The following is a 6,962-nucleotide window of genomic DNA, read 5'->3' as shown; positions in this document are numbered from 1 at the left end:
TCTCTTTAAGAACACATGATCAGAAGCCATATAGTTAACAAAGAAGGTAAGTTACCCACCACCATTTCCTCTGTACTGTTCCTTGCAGTGTTACTTGCTTTTGTGACTTCCTGCCCCTTCCATTTGTCTCCCCCTCCTCTGTGATGTGGCAGAGCCTCTACCCCCCACCCTCCGTATTTCCCCTCCTTCCCCTCTTCTCCCACTCAGGTGTCAGCTCCCTGTGATAGTTCTCTAAAATGCATCCATTTGATAAAGGCATTTAGTAAGGTGTCAACTGTCTCTGCATGGAGTCAGTTAACAAACCCACAGAAGAGAATGACTTGCACTTTACAAAAAATGTCTTTATAGAGAAGCATACATTAGTGTTCTTGTCAATAAGTTCCAGCCATGGTGTTAACCATGTATAATATTCACTTTTAAGACATTTTGTTGTATCTGTTATCTAATGTGCAAGTCAATTTGTTGGCCGGGATCAAAGCAGAGATTCTCGTTACACTCACGGTATGTAAGTCCTTCAATTACTGAGTTATAGACCCTGCCTTGAGAATTAACCATTTAGTTAAATTTCATTGAAAGAGCCATAAAAAGCATTTTATCTAAACACATGAATAAGAGACTTCCCACTCCCCTACATGTGAAGTCTGCTGATGGCCTGTGTTGGGAATGTCTACTGTTTGTGTCCCCATTGGGTTGGACTGAGATGGCATTACAACCTCTTAGGTTAGGATGATTCTGAAGATGAGGCTTACCTCTGCAGGGGGTGGGAAGGCCCTCCAGAATATAAAATTCACCATTTCTCATGGAGTGTGCCACCGTGCCCCCAACAGTAACCACTGGGGAAATACTTTTTCTTTCATCTTAGCAGATCTTTGTTCTTGAATCACATCTTACCTTTGAAATGAGTAAGTCATTATTGTTTATTTTATTCAAAGGGATATGTACCTTAATAATTCTGTCCTTATTAACTTGTTCTTTTAAACAAAAATAGGGTTAACGTAATGTAATTTATTTGGGAGGACCATAATTAAATCTTTTGAGAGCCATAAAAGAGTAAGTAAAAAAAAGAGATTAAAACAATTCCATTTTCCTTTAATCTTGAAAGCAAGACTCTTGAAAATTAGCTTCCCACAAGTGTTACTAGCACAATGTATCCCATCTTGTAGGGCTTGAAACATATATTTTTGGAGACCCTTTTTAAAAATAAAAAACTAAAAGCATTCAAACATGACAAATATTAAAGAATTCAGAAAAGTAACACAATTTTATTTTAATTAGCTGCTTAATATAACCCTGAACCATTTAAAGAACTTCGGTAGTACAAACCCAACTCAGGTGTAAAGATTTGTTAATCACATTTTTATAGAACAAATAGAAAAAGTTAATTATTCCTCTAGAATGATTAATAGAATGCTTTAAAATTAATAGTTACAAAAATATCTTTCAGCTTTACAACTTGTTATTGGTAATGGTGTGTTAATTTATGGGAATGTTGTAAAATCTGTGAAGATCTCAGAGGTTACTTTCCTATATGAACTGTGGAATTTCAGGGCATTTAAAGATATTTTTCAGTTTTATTTCACTCATGATTAATTGAATTGATTGACTTCATTAACCAGTCTTTCAAAAATGTCCCTTTTCTAGTGGCTTACTATGTGTTTATTTAATCAATGGCAGTATTTTGTGTCAAACTGGAAAGAATTTTAAAACTTTTTACAATAAGTTCTGATGATATTCTTTTCACTATTGGTATTATCAGAAAGTTCAGAAGCCTTTTTATTACTTCAGTTTGAAATTTATTTCTCGCCCTTAATGAATTACTCCTTTTGGTATCATCTCCAGGAATATTTATCGCATTTTCTGCTCAATATCAGAATAAGTATTTCATTTTCAATATATGTATTTCTGTTTGGTTTCATATTCCATTATTTTTGCCTGCATTTCATCTGTGTTCTATTTAACAAATACATTTGAAAGGGACTGAAACATACCCATCATACGTGTATAAATAAGGATCTTGTAATTTATTGTTTCATGAAAGTTCCAAAACATCCTATCAAATTGCAGTTACAATGGCATATACAGGCTCTATCAGTCTTCTAAATACAAGTATTGGATCTCATTTGTGTTTGAGGTTCTCTTCTGAGTCTTTAAACATATGTCTTAATGTCCTAATTCATCATGAAATCCAATTTTCAAGGCTTGAACAGGCTATAAATGTTTCATCTATACTACCTGAAGAAAAATGAAATGTATATGTGCTTAAATCTAGATGACCCTGAAAAGAAAACACATAACTTGCAAAGTACCAATGAGGTCAACAATTTCAGATCCTATGGAGGAGCTGGTTTTTCCAGTGAGATCAAGGAAGTGAGCGGGCCTCGCGCAGTCACCGCCTTGCTGTCAGGAACACCAGGGTATTTGACGTCGCCTTGCAAGCGTTCCTCTGTTGACCTGGTTGACGATATCTTACTAGATTTGACAAAGAACCACATGGTCACATCTCAGAAAACCCAAATTAAAAGTACTTGTCAGTTTTCCTTTAGCTGAATTCCCCAAATGCCTATCTTTACAGCTTTACAGTCAATCTACCTCTGTTTCATAGTGTCGCCAGCTAAAACTGAAAGGTTGTCAAAATCATGCAGTTTAGGGCTGATGGCCTCAAAAGTAATAAAGAGGTGTAATCAGGCCAAAATCATCAATCCTCTTATCCCCAGAGATCCTAGGGCTTTAGATTAGGACACCGTGGGTTACAGTCTCAGGCCTCCATAACAAATGCCACACCCTGAGTGGCTTGGACATAGACTTCGTCTGTTTGGCTCACTGCTGCAATTCCCAAGTCTAGGACAGAGCCTGACCTCCCCTTAGATTCTCAATAAAGAGTTGTTGAGATAATCAGTAAAGGAAAAAGCAGCCCTGAGATGACAAACAGCCTTGTACAGGACAGAAGCAGCACCTCTGGTAGCTGCTGATTGCTGGTGGGCATCATCCTGTCGACATCTGTCAGCCAAGAGGCACCTAGTATGACCCACTCCAGTCCTGCCGCCCAGGCGGACTCTGGTCACCACTTTTCCCACCCTCACCTCCCACCTCCTCCCCCCACAGAGCCTCTGCACAGCTTATCTTTCTGGAGCAATGTGTATTGGCACTTCCTTTTCTGCAATAGAAGGAAGTGATCACATATGTTGGGACACACCACCAATTGCCAAGAAATTCTATTTGTGTCACTTTCATTCATCAGTGGGAAATACAAAAAGCTGCTGCAACTTGTCAGCATTTTCTGGACATGCACAACAAATAGTGTCAGCTAATGAGGTCATGTTATTTTGTAAATAAATACTTGAGATACTTAAGCTCATAGAAGCACACTGCTCAAGAATATATCAGTGAATGTGAAATTTCTGGGATTCACCAAAAACAATGCTTTTCCCATCTTGACTTCAAACTGTTGAGCCTTTGGTTCTAAAGAAAATGAGAAAATATGGAAAGTTCAGAAAACACTAATAGAAAAAACAATCAATTTCTCTGGTGAGCAGTAGAAAGAGACAAAAGCTAAAATATTCCTTTTTTGATTAAGATATGTAAGATTGATTGTAAAGGGGACATTTGGTCTCAAAGTAAAACCTGTCCCAGGGTGAGGATATGACAATAAATTCTATTTATAAGATGAAAACCTAGCATATCAGCTCCCAAGGCTTTTGTCTCTGAAAAAAAGATGGAACTTTCTATGTTATTCAGTAATCAAGTTCCATTTTTTCATTTCAGTCTCTGAATTCTGGTCAACCAGTCTGATCCTAATTTTTTCACATCACAGTATTCACAACCGGGGCCCTCTTTCTGAGGAGGAGCTTGTGCAGGTGTCTGCCCCCTGCTCTTTCCTTCATGTCTGGCTGCTGTTCCTCACGGCATCTCTGGCAGGAAGGTGGAGGAAATTGGACTTCAATGACTCTCTGAGTTCAGATGCCTATACCTCTGCCAGATTTCTGTAACACACCTGCCACTTACCAGACCCAGAATAGGAAACCCTTACATTGGCAGGATACGTGAGGTCTATTCTAGGTGGGCACAAGCCATACCAGGTGTGTTAGTCAACCCGAGGCTGTGTAACCAATACCACAGGCTGGGTGACTCAAACAACAGACATTTACTTTTTACTTCTCACAGTTTGGAGGCTGGGAATCTGAGATCCAGGTGTGGGCAGGGCTGGATCCTCCTAAGCCTCCCTCCTGGGGTGTAGATGCCATCTTCTCCCTGTGTCCTCACATGGTCGTCCCTGTATGTGGGTCTGTGTCCTGATTTCAGGACTGCAGTCAAGATGGGATTAGGGCCCACCCCAATGACCTTACGCTAACTAAATTATCTCTTTAAAGGCACTATTTCCAAATACAGTGACATTCTGGGTGCTGGGAGCAGGACTTCAACACAGGAATTCAGCCTATAACACCAGGGGTCTTGCAGAGAGAAGCACAGTCCCCTGCCCCTCCACTGTAACGGGGTATGGAGTTTAGCAAACACATCATCATGGACCCAAAGTGGGCAGAAACTGGTGTGCTGCACACTGTGTTCTTTACTCATGGAGAAGGTCAGGAGTCTATGGAGATGATGGGAAAATATCACATCCCCAGTGGAGCTCATCACCTTGGGTGAAATCTGTCTATCACATTCCCACAACGGACATATGGGAAATATATCTCACCTGGTTCCCTTATATGAGATTCTGAGGTCCTCAAATTTTGAAAGTATTTAACTTAGCCAATGAAATGAAGACCCTTTTTACAAAAAGAACCATAGTCACTTGTCCTTAATATTATATTTTGAAATAGAAAAAAATCTACAGCCATGGACAGAAAACATTCTTATCCTCTTTCCACTCATCTCAATTATTTGGGTGAACAAGCAGACCAGGTATTGAGAGATGCAAGCCAGAGATGAGGTCTTGGCTCCCACGAGCATCGACACACACCAAACCTCTGAGCTGGTGCAAGCTCAGCCCAAGGAACCTGACCTCTGCAGTAGCCTGCTCTGACCATCACATGAAATAGCTGAGTCTCCACTTCCTCTGGAAACCTCTTTTTCCTTTTCTCCTTTGGAACTCCCCAAATGATGGTGTTCTAACAAATGTTAGCACTTCAGCAGCCATGTCGACTTTCAATTCAGTGGCCAGTAGGACCCAGACCAATGCGGGCAGGCAGTGCTCAGCCTTCCAGGGTGAGAGGCCCATATTTGCCAATCTGGCCCCATGGCTGGGGGGCTGTCTTGGCAGGTGGGGGTGAGGGGTCACTCTAAGCACAGAAATGATCCAGGTCCCCTGAACAAGTAGAGAAACCATTTTCTGTGATTCCAGTTCTCTCCTCCCTCATGTGAAGTGGGTTCTATTTAAGCTGACCTCGCGGGAGTCCCTCCTGAGGATGCAAGAGAACCAGGGCACCCAGGGAGGCCAGGAGAAGCTGTGCCATTTGTCAGGTCGAAGGTCAGAATGGGTGATGTGCTGGGGACACAGAGAGGAGAGGGTAGACAGGGAACAGGTACAAGGATGACCAGGGAGCCCTCAGGACGGGTGTCAGGTGGCCACACTTAGTCTTCTCAGGAAAGTCTCAGAACACTGTATAGTGTTTGTGGTTTCAGATTGGTGACTAAAGTCTAAATACCATCATTTTCTTACAAGCAGCAAACATTTGTTTTTCAATCCTGCCCTTTTAGAAAAGCAGCAATTATTCTAAACTTGAACTCACATGACAGATTTGAAATAGTGTTTCAAGGTAGTTCATAGGCATTTTGAATTAGAAAAGGATCATTTTTTTCACTGACATTTAAGCCTTTCTGTTTAATATTTCATTCTACAATATCCAAGTAAACTAGCTCAAAAGAAGATGAGAGTTTAATCTAAACATCCTTTCTATAGATTTTCATAGTACACTTTAGAGTATGTCTTGCTTTTTGTTTTTTAAGAAATAAATTGTGTAGAATTTCACCAAGATATTTGGACTTGTTCCTCCAAACACTTATGTAAGAGTTTGTTAGATTGAGAATTTATAGGGAAAGCTGCCAGATTAGAAGCCTCTGTGTTTACATTTACCAAGCAAGAATAGCACAGAACTGGAATTACATGCAAAACTGCTTTCCTTTTTTTCTTTTCTAGTCTTTACCTTTTTCCTTTTCTGGTTTCTACCTTATACAGTCCTCCATCTAATTAAGGGAGGTGGGGCTGTGGGCAGTGTACACTCAGTATCAGAAGTCTATTAATTGTCTCTTCATTCCTTACAAGGCCCTAGAATAATATTCTAGCTTTGGTTTATGAGAGTTACCTGCATGTTCCCAGGATTCAGCCATTGGAAGCAAACTCGGCCTTTCTGTGAACTCTACCATTAGCTTGGATCCTGTGGCATTCTGAGTGGTACCAAGGAGGGCAAGTCTGGGAGCAGGAATCCAGAGAAGATGTGGTCATATATGTGGTTTTGTAGTTTTGTCATTTTAGCTCACATGGGATGATGTGGAAGGCAATTTTATTAGAAACTGAGTGGCAGGTGCATGGGTAATGAGGTTTCCTTCAAGGAGCCGTGTAATCCCTTTAGGAAGCCTGTGGACGGTTTCCTGCAAAAGCCTCTGCTTCCTGTCATCTTCAAGTGCAGTGGCCAAAGCTGGTTCAAATATTGTCATTCACTGGTTCTGTGGAAAACATGGAGAACCACATGTTCCAAGCAAAAAAACATATCTTTACCATTATGCAAATCACCAAATCCTGTTATTTTTCCTCAAAGTGTTTTCAAGTGTGTCTTTTTAGTGGCATTGGCAACTGTCACCCCGAAGTCTCCCTCCCCAGCCTCCCCAGTGAACAGCCCAACCTCACTTTCCCCATTCCCCCCCATTCTGCACTACAGCCAGTCAGCCTTCCCCACAGGTGATGTTCGCCTTCTCTTCGCTCAAACATGGTCAGTAGCTCCGTACACCACGCATCAACCCCGCTG

At 41.0% G+C, this 6,962-nt stretch overlaps 1 long non-coding RNA gene across 1 annotated transcript; it reads right to left on the bottom strand.

Annotated features, from left to right (window-relative positions):
• Positions 1 to 1,283: 1,283 nt before the first annotated feature.
• Positions 1,284 to 6,660, bottom strand: LOC140845217 (uncharacterized). Its single transcript, XR_012123991.1, has 3 exons — positions 6,303 to 6,660; positions 3,410 to 3,459; positions 1,284 to 2,469 (listed from the first exon to the last, which is right to left on the bottom strand). It is a non-coding gene; the product is annotated as an uncharacterized lncRNA (long non-coding RNA).
• Positions 6,661 to 6,962: the final 302 nt, after the last annotated feature.

The sequence above is a fragment of the Manis javanica genome, chromosome 2, assembly GCF_040802235.1.
Source record: "Manis javanica isolate MJ-LG chromosome 2, MJ_LKY, whole genome shotgun sequence".
In the NCBI taxonomy this organism is placed as follows: Eukaryota; Metazoa; Chordata; class Mammalia; order Pholidota; family Manidae; genus Manis; species Manis javanica.
The sequence above is the reverse complement of the archived record's forward strand: the minus strand, read 5'-3'. Positions and strand labels throughout refer to the sequence as shown.